Source organism: Schistocerca cancellata, chromosome 6 (genome assembly GCF_023864275.1).
Source record: "Schistocerca cancellata isolate TAMUIC-IGC-003103 chromosome 6, iqSchCanc2.1, whole genome shotgun sequence".
Taxonomy (NCBI): domain Eukaryota; kingdom Metazoa; phylum Arthropoda; class Insecta; order Orthoptera; family Acrididae; genus Schistocerca; species Schistocerca cancellata.
In genome coordinates this window covers 366,475,796-366,493,634 of record NC_064631.1, presented here as the reverse complement: position 1 = coordinate 366,493,634, position 17,839 = coordinate 366,475,796, and the positions used below count along the sequence as shown (strand labels likewise).

General features: G+C 43.7%; 1 protein-coding gene across 1 annotated transcript in view; it reads right to left on the bottom strand.

Moving 5' to 3' along the window:
* The window catches only part of LOC126190917 (uncharacterized), a 481,361-nt gene that overhangs the window by 64,252 nt on the left and 399,270 nt on the right, over positions 1–17,839 (bottom strand). The gene's annotated exons all lie outside the window — the stretch shown is intronic.

The window sequence follows — 17,839 nt, the reverse complement described above, 5'->3', positions numbered from 1 at the left end:
AGAAGTAATCACTTATCGTGGGTGAAGAGCCATCGCGAAGTGTAGAAGTATCTTCATGAGAACCGAGGGAAATGAGTTGGAACCGTTGAAGTTCATCTTGCAGAGGAGTGTTACATATTGATGTACACTTAATTTTTCCCGTCATTCATGGTGCGCCATTTGAATCGTCACTATAGTTGCAAGTATATAGTACTTCGGTCTAATCGTTGGTGGCAGGACAGTCACTAAAAGTGTAATCCCTCCACAGTACAGCCCATTTTCCCAATTGCTGTAAATTACATTACCAGGCAACAAGGGATGTCATCCCCACTGACAGCGCTGGACGACGTGTTTTCTGTGGAATGTAGACACTGCAGATATTCAAAAGCGGTTGGTGGCAGAATGTAGAGAGTGTGCGCCGTTGCGAGAAGTGCATACGAAACGGAAAACCACGGCTCCTATCGGTGAAACGGGGTTGCAGGTACTGTCATACCCACCGTAGTCCCCTGACTTGCAGTTGCTGAGCACAACTTGTCTTCGGCTATGAACAAAAATCTGCGCGCATACCATTTCCCAGACTTCGAGGAACTGCGAGCAGCTGTCCTGCAGCGGGAGTGGCAGACTCCATTAAGTTATTCAAGGAGGATCTACAGAATTTAAAGGATGCAGTGAAGAATACGGTGGGTGTGGCAATACCTGGAACCCAATTAGAGCGATGGCAACCGTCGTTCTCCGACTCGTAATGGGACGGGCGTTGTTGTGCTGCAAGAGCACTTTTCGTGACAGTGCACACTCTTTACACGTCTGTGAGTATCCGCAGTGTTTACTCCCTACTTCCATAGAAACCACGTCGTGCAGCGCTGTCCTTGATGGCCACATTCCATGTTCTCTCCTCATATCATGATAGCATTTGGGAAAATGGGCTGTACAGTGCAGGGATTTCACTTCTAGTAATTGTCGAGCCACTTACGGTCAGTTTAAAGTCTTACATACTTGCAACTTTAGTGATAGGTCAGTTGGCGCACCGTGAATCATGGGGAAAGACAAAGGGTAAATCACTATGGAACGTGACTCGTATATTAATGACCTTGCAGAGAATATCTTTTTTCAGGTGTTGCAGTTGTCCTTAATGAAGTAGGGGACTTGTTGTACCTTGGAACACTTTTCATACTTTCGCCTTCAGAATCTATGGAAAGGTTTTCCGAAATGTGAAAAATTTTTTCAAGGTGCGACATGATAATCTACCTAGGAACAAATCTTGCATTGAAATTTAAAAGAGTCGCAATGGAGAAAATCTTGTCAATACCGTATTTAATAGTCTATGTGTTATATTATTACCCTACGGGACACCAATAATCGGTAAGTGAAGTGAAATTAAGAAGTATTGTTACGAGTTAAAAACATTTTGAAATAGAAGATATTGGTTACCAGCACAAATTTTCATTCTTAAGAGGCAGTGGAATTTGTTAAGCCATTAAAGAAACTTAGTTCATTTGCAAGTATTGCATATTCTGTGATAGAAGATCTTCTCCCCTTTCAAGATAAAGATGGTGTTCGACTGATGAAGAAAATCTATAACTCAGGAATTTAACAATATCCTCCAAAAAGCTTTAAACGTAACACAGCACTTTAATATGTACAAATCAAAATATTTAAAAACGCTGCACAAAACGCAGCCTCATGTCTCACAACAACAAAAACAGCAGAAAATCCCGGAAACTGGCTATTGCAGTTTTTAATACATATTCCCTCGTGTGCTTCTAAAATCAGTCACTGGACTAAAACGCCGACCAGAAAACATCACGTTTTCCTAGGCACACTATCCACTATCCTCCAGGTACATTATTTTCCCCCATTATCTGAAAATAGCTACAGATATTGATGAGATTTGTGAGTCGTGCAAAGAATGAGAATCTCGTAGCTTCACATACGCAGCAAGGGGTTAGTGAAATAGGCTCCACAAAAGGTGCAGGCGCAATGGGAATGGCCTGCAAAAACTGAAAAAAATTAAGGAAAGTTTAAGAAATGATCGGGAGAGGTATGCGAGATCTGCTACCCCTTTTGTTCTTATCTTCTGGGTACGATAAGGAGACTTTCCCTGGGCCTGCGACTGTCACGGTATCATTTCTAGAGTGCTGTTTCGTCCAAGTTACATCGTAAAGAAAAGCTTACCATCGAAGAGGCGCTTATCGCTAAAATGGTTAATGTGGGCCGGCCGCGGTGGTCTAGCGGTTCTAGGCGCTCAGTCCGGAGCCGCGCGACTTCTACGGTCCCAGGTTCGAATCCTGCCTCGGGCATGGATGTGTGTGGTGTCCTTAGGTTAGTTAGGTTTAAGTAGTTCTAAGTTCTAGGGGACTGATGACCATAGATGTTAAGTCCCATAGTGCTCAGAGCCATTTGAACCATTTTTGGTTAATGTGGCTACTGTGAGCTGCGGCCTACACACGTTCAACCGTGGCGCCATCTATATTACGATATGGCTAAGGCGGACACCCCGTCACTTGGTCATCTAATCCCAGTTGCAGCTTGCTTTTCTAACGGCTTTCAGGGGCAACATAAATTTAATTTTCAATGTTTCATGCAATTATTGTCCTAATGTAAAATGCTATCACAATCCGCTCATTAATATGTACATTATTTTCTACCATTTTAACTAAGCACCACAACGATACAACTGTTTTTAAGGATGCGTCGAAACAGGGGGCTCCCTTGATTGCTCTGTTGTTTTCCCTGATCGTGTCCTCAAGGCCTGATTGCCTAGACGCCTTATTGTCTTCGACGCTTTACTGTGCCCAATCTTGTGGGCACTGGAGCAGATGAGGCACTCGTTGAGCGCTAAATTCCTTGTCTGTTCCGATTCTCTGAGTGCTCTGAGCACTATGGGACTTAACGTCTGAGGTCATCAGTCCCCTAGAACTTAGAACTACTTAGACCTAACTAAGGACATCACACACATCCATGCCCGAGGCAGGATTCGAACCTGCGACCGTAGCAGTCGCGCGGTTCCGGACCGAAGCGCCTAGAACCGCTCGGCCACCGCGGCCGGCCTCTGAGTGCCCTTCATTCTCTGAAACGTCTGTACTCGGCAAATAACGTAGTCCAAAATATCCAGGAGGCCCTCCTCCAGCTACAACACCTGGGTACCAGGACACTTGGGGATTGCGGGCAACGAAAGGGCGGATGTAGTAGCCAAGGAGGCGTGGAGCGATCCCCATTTAGTGCAGTGTGTTATCCTCCTGGAAGCTACCATCTCGCTGTTGTGGTACAGAGTCATGGGAAGCCTAGAGGGGCTGGAAGTGACTGATCATAAGCTGCGTCCAGTAAAGCCCATTTCGTGGCCGTGGCGTACTTCCTATCAGCCACGAAGACGGGATGAGGTCCTCCTTACCCTTCTTCGCACAGTTCACCGCCCAATGACGTATGGCTTCTTGCTCCGGTGGCAGGACCCTCTAATGTGCGGTGCTTGTGCCGTACAGATCACTTGGCGCCACATTCTACTTGACTGTTTTATTTTCGGACCAGAGGGCAGCGGCAAATTTGCCGGCAGATTTGTCATCTATTTTAAGTGACTTTGAAACGAATGTGGTTCGAGTTTTACATTTTTGCGATCTGTCCAAATTGTTTCCTAAAGTTTTAGGTATATGTTCTTAATGTGTTAACAGGGTGACTGCTTCACCTACGGTTTTTTCGTAACTGTTCAACCAGTCACATTTTCCTGTCCCTTTCTTTTAGCTCTCCTGTGATTTTCCTTCTATTTGAAACATCCAAAAACGTGTCAAATCGTAAATTTTTTGAATGATTTATGGGTCAGATCAACAGTTAAATTGTTTCAGACGTGATTGTTATACAAGTGACTGGCAGAGGATATAAAATCAAGACAGTATAATACTGTATATTACATTACAGACGACGTCCTTCAGTTGGAACTTTAATTCGGTGGCATGGAGTATTTTATAAAAATTCCTATGTCGCAGTTCTTATATAACTTTTGAATAATGTTTATATTACTAACCGTATAACATTTCCTTGTTTATTCCCTGACTCGTCACAAAAATGCGAAACGTGTGTTGAATGACGAAAACAATCATTTTACTTATACAAGCCACACGTGATACAAGAAATTTTAATACGTTCAGGCACTTCGCAGTGATGATTTTATTTAGGCAGACTTGGGACAGGTATACTTGATCACATCCGCAAAGTGTATGACGTAAACAGACCATGCAAAAATGCCAGAAGTTTAAAAACAGTTTTTCGCTGATAAACCTGAAATGACAAAGACATATCGGAAAGTATACCGTCCGACAGTTTTCTGAAGAAATGCTCTTCACAATCGAAAAATTTCTTTAATGAAGAGCTGAGTCACGCTATCAGTTCCGGGTGGAATCTAAATTATATTAAAAGTCTTTTCGTCCTCCTCCTAAAGATGGGCCGGCCGGAGTGGCCGAGCGGTTCTAGGCGCTACAGTCTGGAACTGCGAGACCGCTACGGTCGCAGGTTCGAATCCTGCCTCGGCCACGGATGTGTGTCATGTCCTTAGGTTAGTTAGGTTTAAGTAGTTCTAAGTTCTAGGGGACTGATGACCTCAGAAGTTAAGTCCCATAGTGCTCAGAGCCATTTGAACCATTTTGTCGTTATGGCCAGGACAAGAGCACAATAAAAGCAACAAATGATTTTCTGCAACTGGTAAGAAGACATTTCGGATGTGCTATTAAAAATAATTTTCTCGAATGTTTCCAGATTTTGCAACATCACAAGTGTACAAGTGTACGGAGAGCAAGGCATGTCCATAGCAGTTGCGACACTCAGTTCGACGTTTTGTGCAGTGGATGCTACCGTAGCTCGCCGGTCTTCAGTAACGAGGGCATCCATCTGCTGGACAGTGGTATCGGTAACTTTTTGTGGCGTTTCAGGTCGTGCGTCATCGTCCAATGACATCCGTTCATCCTTGAATCGCTTGTGCCACGGTTTGACTCTTGCAACGGACATCCAGCGCTCTTCGTACGCTAGTGACATTGTTTGAAAAATTTCCGTTCTCCGCACTCCTTCCGCTGCCAGAAAGCACAATACACCCCTCTGCTCCTCTTTCCAGGCCTCCATTTTTCTCTTTCCACCAAGACTAAGTGCAGTGAATGGTCGATGCGTACACGTCCTCGCTCTGTTGTCACTTCAGTGTCCGTCAATGTCCCTCCAGCGGTGAGTTTGGGGCCTCAGCGCTCTAAGAGAGACAACGCCTCCTGCCGTAGCAGTGGCATTACGATCCCTTAATCGGTTTTCATTTTAAAGCCTCCATGCTGGTTAATTTTTAATGCGTCTTATATTTGGGAGTCAACAAAATATTTTCGCATTCCGAGCGGAAAGGTGGCTATTGAAATTTCGTGAAAAGATCTCGACGCAACGGAAAACGCCTTTATTTTAATGATTGCCACACCAACTCACTTATCATATCCGTGACACTCTCTCCCATATTTCGCTATAATACAAAACGAGCTGCTCTTTTTTGGACTTCTTCGATGTCCGCTGTTAACTCTTTTTTCTAAGGACCCCTACTGCACAGCAGTACCCAACAGAGGTCGGACAAGCACAGTGCAGGCAGTATCTTTAGTACATCTCTTGCATCATCTAAATGTTCTGCCAATAACGCTGTCTTTGGTTTGCCTTTTCCATAAAGTTTTCTAGGTGATCGTTCCAATATAAGTTGTTCGCATCTGTATTTAGCTGTATTTACAGCCTTTAGATATGTGAGATTTATTGTGTAACCGAAATTTAGCGGACATCTTTTAGTACTTATGTGGATGACTTCACACTTCTCATTTTTAGAATCAATTTTCACTTTCGTACCAAACAGATACCTTGTTTAAATCATTTTGCAATTGGTTTTGAGCATCCTGTGAGTTTACAAGACGGTAAATGACAGCATCATCTGCAAACAACGTAAGAGGGCTGTTCAGATTGTCTTCTTTGTGGTTTATGTAGATCAAGAACAGAAGAGGGCCTATAACAGTTACTTGGGGAACCTAAATAGGCTCTGAATTATTTTAATCTCTCGAGGAGACTCCACCTTAACGTAGTACCTTCCGTGAGGGCGAGAGGGATTGCGTATTTCAGTGACGAATATACCAGAGGTAGCGTAGCTACGGGTGTGATGATGATGATGATGTTTGGTTTGTGGGGCGCTCAACTGCGTGGTTATCAGCGCCCGTACAATTTCCCAATCTTTGCTCAGTCCAATTTCGCCACTTTCCTGGATGATGATGAAATGATGAGGACAACACAAACACCCAGTCATCTCGAGGCAGGTGAAAATCCCTGACCCCGCCGGGATTCGAACCCGGGACCCCGTGCTCGGGAAGCGAGAACGCTGCCGCGAGACCACGAGCGGCGGACGTCTGCTGCAGCTACGGGTGTGGTCTCCCACGCCGGGCTGTACTCTTGCAGAGGAACCGGACAAAGAGTGTCTCACAGAAACCCGTCTTTTCCTTTATCTTAACTTGAGATTTCCTTTGTCGAGCTGGCAACGCAAGGATGCAGGAAATCTAAGCCCCATTGAGGGCAGCCTTCCTAGAGGAGTAAACCCTGAAGACGAAACCTCGTCCTCTAGGGTGGGGGTCGGCGGCTGGTTGGCATCTTACCCCGGCAAAAATAGGCTTCACTACGTATCCCTCCCAAAAAAAAGTAGAAAACCACGATGGACAAAAAGGCATAGGCTCGGATTAAGAACAAGGACTGTGATTTGTAGAACATGGAATGTAATGGGGCTGGCATAAAAACTGAGAATATAAAAGAAAAGGAAATACTGAAAATCAGTATCCTGGCAATGACAGAAACGAAAAAGGAAGGATGTGAACAGTAAGTGATTGGAAACTACGTTATGTTTCGGAGTGGAGAGGAAAAAACTGAAGGAACAAAATCGGACGTAGCAGTTTTTATAAGAAGAAAATGGAAATAAGGAATAATTAATTGGATAAAAGTGAATGAAAGAATAATCACTTTAGCAATAAAATTTCATGACTTTAATTGGGGTGTGTGTCTTTGACGAAGATGCCCCTGAGAAGAAAAAGAGAGATATCTCCGATGATCTTCAAGACGTGGTTGACGAATGTCCGGATGGGCATTAATAATCGGGGACTTAATGGGAGAATTGGAAAAAGATTGAATCATTACATTATAGGTCATTGAGGAGCGAATATAGAGAGTGACGGGAGATCGATTGACTTCTGCATAATTCAGAGGTGTGTTGATATGAATGGCAAATTCCATCACAAAACCGTCAAGGGACCCAGAATCAGTTATAGGCTATGTAATAATGCGAAGACAGCAGGTGGTTAAGGCACCAGATGTGAGGGTAACAAGAGAAATAGAGTGTGGCTCCGATCAGTATATAATTACTTCAAAAATTCCTCTTCCGATTATGCCCAAGATAAAAGAGGAGGAAAATGAGGCGGAACGGAGTGCCAAAGGCTGCACGGTTTCCTGAAATAGTCGATCAAGGAAGCAACGGAGGACGCTTTAGGAAGGAAAGAGGAGTAAGAATGGAATGGATGACGACGGAATTGTTGTCTGCGGTTGTCGAGGAAAAGAAAAAAAACTGTATAGCATGTAGTTAAGCTCTGGGACTGAAGAGAATTGGAATAGAGACAAAGTGTATAAAAAATGGCTAAGAAACTAACAAGACGTTGTAAGGGAGGCACGAGGAAGAGGATGCAGAGAAATAGAGGATTCATCTGCATATAGCAGATCGGTGGAGGCACGGTGGATAACAAGAAGAATAAAAATGGGTAGCAATCCGTGTTCCACAATACAACTTATATCTATTGGTCAGTTCAAAAAGCACTTTAAAGATCTTCTGGTACAAATAATGAAGACCAGGGAATAGAAGTCTACAATAGAAGAAGTACATTACTTAATACGATACCAATACTGAAGGAAGAAGTAAAAGACAAGCTGAAAATAGCAAGACATGGAAAGGCAAGCGGACTGGGAAGAGTTCTGATAGTGCTGTGAAAATATGGGTCCTCTCAAATGATGAGACTTGTATGTAAGTTGTTCAGTCAGATTGCAGAGGGAGATGAAATAGCAAGAGAATGGTGTGCATCATAAATATCCGCTACCTATAAAAAAGGGAAGATGAAGTACCCAAGCATTTGTAGAGGGATTAGTGTTAATCTATCAGAAGTCTTTTTAGCCCTATATTAAAAACCAAGTAGGAGGACGAGGTCGAGGGGAAGATACGAGAGAGTCAGGCAGGTTTCATTTATTTACTTATATTTATTTAGTTGTTTGACCTGATTTTGCATCGGACCAGGTTTTCACTCGTACAGCACATATTATATCGTAGTTAGCTTAGAAAATAACAACTTTAGTATGACAACTAGTAATAAGATGATTCGAGTGTCTGCAGTGGCGGTGTGAATAAGCTATACTGACTATGATCAAATAAAAAGGAAATTTAAGAAGACTGCATCGGATAAGAATATTAGGAAATCAAGAAGATCGGGTTGGAAGGAGGGACGTACTAAGGTAACTAGTGCGTACAGGGACAATGGTAATCTTATTGTTGCTGTAATAGATATGTCATTACCTGCCTTCTGAAGCTAGAGATGTTATTTAGTTCTCAAATGTAACGCGGGGGTTGTTCCAGTGTCAGTTTCCTGCTACTAAGAAGGACTTCGAGAAGGTGGCTGAACGATGAAGTGGAACAAAAAGGATTTTGCTCTGTTTCTGCTGTGTTATTCAGACAAGAGCTTTAAGGTAGAGAAAAGATGTGAGGGACAGTGTTGATTGATAAGACAGTAGAGAAGACAGAGGGTATGAAAATCGCTGCGCTTGTCTGCACGCAACCAGAATAGCTGTGCATATGGTGGTGACATGTGATCAAGGAGTCGAACATCACAGATATACCGAACACATGCATTCATAGAAAGTTTCAAGAGCCATGAGCTTTCATGACCTTACAGGGTAACATAGCTGTAATCAAGAATTGAAAGTACAAGTGATTGTACAATTTATTTTTCAGTTCAAATGGGAACAGCCTTTTATTTTTTTGCAGGGTATGGAGGGACGCTGATGCCTTCTTGCACATTACAGTTACATGCTCAGTACATTTTAATTCTTCATCTTTATTTCTCCTACACTCTTTTCGGAAGAAGAGTAGTTGATATTTTTCCCATTTAGAGTTAAAGATGGTAGGGATTTGTGACATTTCGCGCTTATGAGCCCAGAATGACCAAACTGCATCGCTTGGATTTTGGATGGGTTGAGCTTTAATCCTATTTTCTACGGCTATTTCGGTAGTGTACACAGGTCGGCATTGCTTCCGTGGCCGAGGTCGCTAACGCATGCTTCGATCCGGCGGTAAACCGATCCTTATTCTGGTGGTGGAAAATAGTTTCATTGGAAGTGTTTGGCCGGCAAGGGAAGAAAGGGTGGTGGCGTAAAGTTCCTGATCACCAGACTTTGCGTCAGTTTGCCGGTTTAAATACCAAACCTCTCCGCAGTATCTCGTGAAACGAGGGCATGAGACACTGCTGATGGCAATCAGGGGTCGGATGGGCATGTTAAGCTTGGCGGTCCCTCTGGTGGTATTCGCGAGGAGTTGACTATATGTCAGTATCAAGTTTCAGCCTCCCTTCTCTCTTCATCGTACAGCAAAAACATTACGCTACCATCCAAACACACACACACACACACACACACACACACGAAATACGTACATGTACACTACTGGCCATTAAAATTGCTACACTAAGAAGAAATGCAGATGATAAACGGGTATTCATGGGACAAATATATTATACTATAACTGACATGTGATTACATTTTCACGCAATTTGGGTGCATAGATCCTGAGAAATCAGTACACAGAACAACCACCCCTGTCAGTAATAACGGCCTTGATACGCCTGGGCATTGAGTCAAACAGAGCTTGGATGGCGGGTACAGGTACAGCTGCCCATGCAGCTTCAGCACGATACCACAGTTCATCAAGAGTAGTGACTGGCGTATTGTGACGAGCGAGTTTCTCGGCCACCATTGACCAGACGTTTTCAATTGGTGAGAGATCTGGAGAATGTGCTGGCCAGGGCAGCAGTCGAACATTTTCTGTATCCAGAAAGGCCCGTTCAGGACTTGCAACATGCGGTCGCACAATATCCTGCTGAAATGTAGGGTTTCGTGGGGATCGAATGAAGGGTAGAGACACGTGCGAACAAGAGGTGACCGAGACGTGTAACCAATAACACCCCATACCATCACGCCGGGTGATACGCCAGTATGGTGATGACAAATACACGCTTCCAATGTGCGTTCACTGCGATGTCGCCAAACACGGATGCGACCATCGTGATGCTGTAAACAGAACATGGATTCATCCGAAAAAATGACGCTTTGCCATTTGTGCACCCAGGTTCGTCGTTGAGTACACCATCGCAGGCGCTCCTGTCTGTGATGCAGCGTCAAGGGTAACCGCAACCATCGTCTCCGAGCTGATAGTCCATGCTGCTGCAAACGTCGTCGAACTGTTCGTGCAGATGGTTGTTGTCTTGCAAACGTCCCCATCTGCTGACTCAGGGATCGAGACGTGGCTGCACGATCCGTTACAGCCATGCAGATAAGATGCCTGTCAACTCGACTGCTAGTGATACGAGGCCGTTGGGATCCAGCACGGCGTTCCGTATTACCCACCCATTCCATATTCTGCTAACAGTCATTGGATCTCGACCAACGCGAGCAGCAATGTCGCGCTACGATAAACCGCAATCGCGATAGGTTACAATCCGACCTTTATCAAAGTCGGATACTTGATGGTACGCATCTCTCCTCCTTACATGAGGCATCACAATAACGTTTCACCAGTCAACGCCGGTCAACTGCTGTTTGTGTATGAGAATTCGTTTGGAAACTTTCCTCATATCAGCATATTGTAGGTGTCGCCAACCTTGTGTGAATGCTCTGAAAACCTGATCATTAGCATATCACAGCATCTTCTTCCTGTCGGTTAAATTTCGCGTCTGTAGCACGTCATCTTGATGGTGTATCAATTTTAATGGCCAGTAGTGCAGTATTACGAATTTTGTAATGGAGCATGCTGCAAATAAATAAATAAATAAACAGTTCGGTATTTAGATTCTCGAGAACTGTCTTCAGGTTTATAGGTTTCACACTTGGATCAACTGAAGGTCATCAGCGTACATGTGGTGTTTGTAACGGGACACGACTCGGGATACATTGTTTACGTACAATGAAAATAGTATAGGACCTAATACTAAACCCTGGGGGACGCCTGGTACTACCTGCCTCCATTGTGACTTGATAGTGCTGGATATGGCGCATTGCTGGCGAAACGTCAAGTTTGATTGAAACCATTGCATGCAGTTGGTGACATATTTAGATGAACCGTGACAAGCTTCATGTCATCTCTCACCTTTATTCGCCTAGTAGGTTGTCTATGGTTAGGTAGTTTGTTAGCCGGTTGTGGACTATATATTCTAAGGCTTGAGCAGAGCAGGAAGAATGCAGATAGGTCGATAATTACAGGGCGCTGTGGCACTGTTCATTTTACGTAATTGCCTGACTAGTCCCTGGTGTCAGACCTCAGGGCAAACACTTGCGGTGGTTGAAGATATCTGGTATGGTGGGCTTTTTTAACGATCTTGTATGAATCACATCTTCAGTTTTATACAGATAAGTGAAAAGGCATATTCTAAGACTCGGAAAGTACACCTAATATTTGTGGATTTAGAAAAAGCGTATGATTCTGTTCTATGGGAAGTGCTGTAGTGTTAGGTACAGAATCACGGAAAAGATCCCTAATTCAGAGCATACTCCAGCATCCGCGAGTGGTAGTTAACTAGGAAGAAAGTTGAGTTTCCAATTCCAAACATAGAAAGGACTACAACGGGCTTCAGTATATTTCCGTCTTTAAAATACATTCTTTTTAGAGGCCTCGCGGGGTAGCTGTGCGGTCTAGGGCGCCTTGCCACGGTTCGCGCGGCTCCCCCCTCCCCCCCTCACGGAGGAGGTTCGAGTCCTCCCTCGGACATGGGTGTGTGTGTTGTCCTTAGCGTAAGTTAAAGTTGTTTGGTCCCATAGGAACTTACCACACATTTCCACACTCTTTAAACAATAAAAATAAAAAGGGGGCGAATAATTGGTTGCATAAGGGGCAGATGTGGACCAACGCGTTATTGACTTGGTCAATTTGTAACGCTCTTTCTTTTGAATAAATCATCAAATTTTTCTGAAACTGTAATCATTTGTTTGCTTGTACATATACATCACATCTGGCGATTTCCGTTCCATTCGGATATTTCTTTCATAGTGCGTCGGTTATTTTTTTTTTTCTTACAGTGTGTGGACGCAGAATATATAGCAACTACGGAATGAGTCGTGCGGTGCTGTCGTTCATTTCCACCATGGAACTATTTACTCAGTATTATTTGCCGATGATCTAGCATTGATACCACAACGTACACGAAGGTATCATGTTTATTATAGAGAAGCTCAGGGAATCATATGAGCGAGGTGGGATTAAAATAGATATGAACAAAACACAACGTCTAGAAGTAGAAGGCTATGGAAGAGACACACTATTGCCGCAAGGGACTATTAAAGCAGTAAACCAGGTTAGTACTTAGGATTGATCATCAGTACCTAAGGTAGCTACGAAGCAGATGTGGAAGAGAGGATTCAGTAGGCAAGAGGAGCAATTAAGATGCTGAATGGAGTTCTTTAGAGCAGGGCAATATCAAAAGAAAGAAAGAATAGGATTCTGCATATGATGCACAAGGGTAGACCCTGAGGTAACGCCAGAGAAGTGTAGTGCAGGCAGTAAAGATATATGGAATAAAGGGGACAGCCAGAACATCCAGAAAAGAGAGGAGAAGAAATGGAGAAATTACGGAGATAACGGATACGGAACAACTAATCGACCAAACAATTGACAATAGAACTCTTGCCATGTACGGCAAAAGGAGCAAGCAATTCCGTAAATGGTCTCCGCCGGGTTGGAGGAAACGCGGACGGCTGAGAATAATATGGAGAGCGAAAATAACTGGGATGATGAGGAAGAGAAGTTTGAGAGAAAAAGACTGCAAAGATCGTGAAAGCTGGTGAATGGGAATACAAAGCAACTGCTGACGATTGCAGGAGCGCCGAAAAGAACACACATGAAAAAAACGTTTTGCCTCACCTCGATTCCGAGAGTTTCGTAACCTGTACAGAATTCTGGAATAGAGATCAACATAAACACCATTTCCGCCATTTTTATTGCTCAAGAAAACCACACATTGCATGTTGTACCACCACACAGCGAGACCGTCAGTGGTAGTGGTCCAGATTGCTGTACTCACTGGTACCTCTAGCACCCAGTAGCACGTCCTCTTGCATTGACGAATGCCTGTATTCGTCGTGGCATACTACCAAAATGGTTCAAATGGCTCTGAGCACTATGGGACTTAACTGCTGTGGTCATCAGTCCCCTAGAACTTAGAACTACTTAAACCTAACTAACCTAAGGACATCACACACATCCATGCCCGAGGCAGGATTCGAACCTGCGACCGTAGAGGTCGCGCGGTTCCAGACTGAAGCCCCTAGAACCGCTCAGCCACAACGGCCGGCCCTCAACGACAATTTGGCGTAGATCTCTCAGAGTGGTTGGTGGGTCTGGGCCTGGGCGAGGCATGTCATCGACAGTTCCTGTCTCTCTGTATCTCCTCCATGTCCGAACAACATCGCTTTGGTTCAGTCCGAGGCGTCTGGACACTTCCCTTTTTGAGAGCCCTTCCTGGCACAAAGTGACAATGCGGACGCGATCGAACGGCGGAATTAACCGTCCAGGCATGGTTGAACTACAGATAACAAGCGCCGTGGTGAAATGATCGGCTGCCGGACCCCCTCCGTCTAATAGGGGCTGCTCATGCTTGGGGTTTTACATCTTTGGGCGAATTTGTGACATCTGTGAACAGTTATACAATATCCACAGTCAAAGTCTATCTTCAGGAGTTCTGGGAATCCGGGTGATGCAAAAATTTTTCGATGTGTGTATAATTAAGTAATGTTTGGGATATCCTTTAATTTCCGTTATTTTCCATAATTGGCTCCTGAACATACAGTCAAATGCAGTTTCGTAATCTATTAATAACAACAATGTACACAGGTTGTATTCATTTGCTTTTTTTTTTAATGAACTGCTATAGCACAAATGTGCAATTCGAGCAGGAACCTCCTTTCTATGACCACATTATTCTTTTGTCACAAGGAATTTACTACTTACATTCAGCATTCTTGTCATTATTATCCTGAGTTCAGTAAATGTATTTCACTCTAACGAAGCTTATTATGACTTTTACAGTGGCACTGGCATTAATAATTCAGTGTAATTATATAAATTCCATGTAATCGTTTTGTATTTTTTATCGCATTCAATATTATCTTACATATGTTACTGCATTTCTACTTGTTCTCGATAAAATATATCCATTTATCATCAGCTTTTATTAAAAGTGAATATTTACAGTTCTTGATATCAATTCAACATTCACAAGTTACTTAAACGGACTACCTTAACCTTATCATTAATGTTGTAGAACATCTGACCTATATCTTTTGTTTATTATGTTGCAGAGCTGCAGCAGAACGATACAAAGGGCCAAAAAGTGCACGATATGTAATTGTGAAAGATACCATGTTGATTTTTGGTCATGTATTAATGTAACTGCGAGGTCTTCAGTTTTCGTTTTAACGTGACGAGAATTTCCCTGACACTGTTCGGGCTAAAAACAAACTGTTTTATAGACGTAGCTATTTTCACTTGATTATATTAACGCACTGCTGTTGGTGTTTCGACTGTTCTCAGGGTAAGTCGGTGAAATGCAAGTTGCCGAGATGGCGTAATATCACGTGAGCCTGATAAGAAAAGCTGCCTGAAAACTTTTGTGCTTTCTGCGAGTGACGCAGCAGGACCTTTCATTTCATCGAACGTGAGGCTGCCCCATGACGCACTGCTTTTCCCACTTCAGTCATTGTTTCGCCAACAGGGAGAAGCCATAAATCCACTCGCAGAGAGCGAGCGGTCATCAACGTCGCTGGCTGAGGGCGAAACCTGACGTCCAGCCCACGTATAACAGGACAATTAAAGTGATGAATGAGGGGGCGATACGGAATCTGAGCGGCCGCTTCGCCCCGCGCCACCTAACACGGCAGCGGCGTTCGCACGCAACGATATCCCGCCAGTGTACGTGCGAGGCAGCAGCCGATGAGGATTGCCATCACTTGATCTAAAAACGCACCTCATCGTGTTACTGAGTCCTGGAGTAGGCATCCAGAAAAAAAAACCAAATGAGATATAAAATGGAAAAACAGTAGTAGAAAGAGCCGAAAAATATACGGTTTATATTCGTTCATGAAAAGTAGAGCTACAAAGATAAGTTACAAGCAAGTAGATTTAAATTATGAGTGGTGGCAGTAATGGAAGTGAGAATAGGGTGGAGGGCGGGTGAGAAAAATGAACAGGATAGCAGACAAGTTACGAGGACTGAGGGATAGGAAGTGGCGTGAATGAGAAACGAGAAAAGATAAAAGAATAGATCGGAGACGAAGGGAATATTTGGTTTACTGTCTGACAAAGAGAAACTGGCCACACATGTTAATACTTTTCTGAGTTATGAAGCTGACGGAAGTACATGCGTCAGCTTTTTCTTAAATATAACAGGGCATTGAATTGTGTGCAGAGCGCAGGGCAACTTGTTTTAGAGGCTGTCAACAGTGCCAGAGAAGTTTGTCAATGTTTTATTCTGTGGAAAGGTAAACCTGGGTACTAGATGGTATGGTGGTACGTGGACGCTAACTTCAGTGGGCGAACTCGTTTCAGTACTGCTGTTTAAGCTACTGTTTTGAAGACATAAGAAATGTAACAGCAAGTACTGAACCTGGTACTTATAACGTCATTTATCGAGCGCTTACAATTATACAGTCTCTCAGCATGAGCAGATAGGGAAGGCGCATACGATTTGTGGTCCAAGATGATGGTATTCTCTTTTTTATAAGCCTACTGATTAACAACAAAGACATTAGCCGGAATATGAGTACACACGACAAGCACGAGAGTAAAATGGGCTGCTTAGTTCTGAGGAAAGAATCTATATCTCTGCTACTTAAAAATGTCAGTTCTGTGTTACTGCGATGACAGATTTTCTAAAATTATTGTTTGCACGCTGTTAGTCATTTGGTACTGGTAACTACTTTCAAGTCCAGATTAAAACGAACTAAGCAATTTCAGAATGGGAATCTCTGTTCTCAGATGGAGAAGTATCAAATGGCTCTGAGCACTATGCGACTTAACTTCTCAGATCATCAGTCGCCTAGAATTTAGAACTAATTAAACCTAACTAACCTAAGGACATTACACACATCCATGCCCGAGGCAGGATCGGAATCTGCGACCGTAGCGGCCGCTCGGATCCAGACTGTAGCGCCTAGAACCGCACGGCCACCCCGGCCGGCGGATAAGTATCGTCTGTGTAACACCTAGTTATGTGGTAACGTGCATTCTGCACATTCTCCTGTATGTAAGTTTTCGTTGCTTTATAGCAAGGGTGTGCAGACTGGCTGGTACAGCGGGCCGCAAACGTCTCACTGTGGACTACGTAAGAGCCACAAGAATGGGGAAAAAAGAATTATGTAAGTAGTTCTCTTCATTTGCTTAACAAATATTGATTTTATCTAACAAATATACGAGAGCTATTCAAAAAGTAAGGTGCGATCGGTCGCGAAATGGAAGGCACAGTGAAAATCAAAAATGTTTTATTTACAACATTTTGCTACACCTTCCAGCTACTTCTCTACATAGTCATCGCCCCAACTTAGATATTTGTCGTGGCTTTGTACCAACTTTCCAATACCCACGTCACAGAAGGCAGCCTCCTGTGCTTTCTGACACTTCTCTACGCTGGTATGCAGCTTGTTGTCTGTGCCCAAATGTTGCCTTCATAGTCAGTAGTTTATGTGAGCAGAGATAAACATCAGAGGGCGCCAAGTCCTGACTGTATGGTTGGTGATCAAACACTTTCCACCGAAAACGTTGCAGGAGCTTCGTGATGGCCCCTGCAGTGCGCTACCGAGAATTGTCATGAAGAAAGAAATTCACGAAAGGCATTTTATGTGGGGTTGCGCGAAATCAGGGGAAAACTGGCAGCAGGCACCCATACGTGGTGGAAGACACTAGAGTTTCAGGCATCTTTACGTGCTAATTGTATGCTCAGAACTGAAAACAGTGGCGTGACGAGATCGACAGGCATACTAGAGACACTGCCGAACGCATCTGTGTAAAGCTTCATCGGATTTTCATTGTCGTTTCCATTTCGCGACGTACCCTACCTTACTTTCCGAATAGCCCTCGTAGTAGCAACAATGTAGTGTCAAAAGAACTAAGTTCTACAAGGGCCTGTCCTCTCCTTTCCGTGAAGAAATGAAAAATTAGAGATGTACATGGTTTGCACCTCTTCGTCCGAAGCAAATCGCAATCACAGTCGCAGTCTTTCTTCAGGACTGCAAAAATATGGAAACCGCATGGCGAGAGATTGGGACTGTATGGAGAATGTGTAAGGGCTTTCCAATCCACATACTGCCAAGAATTTCCTACTAGGCTCAATACAGTCCTGGCCTCCTCACATGATTTCCGTATGTTTGGAGGCCCAAAGAGAGACATTAGTGCCCATCGATTTGCTTCGCACAAAGAAGTGCACGCCTGGTTCCAATGATGCTTCTGTAGGCAACCGGAAACATTTTTCCATGAAGGAATTGACCGTCTTGTGTATATTAACAGTTATGGGGATTACTTTAGAAATAACACACAGTTTAC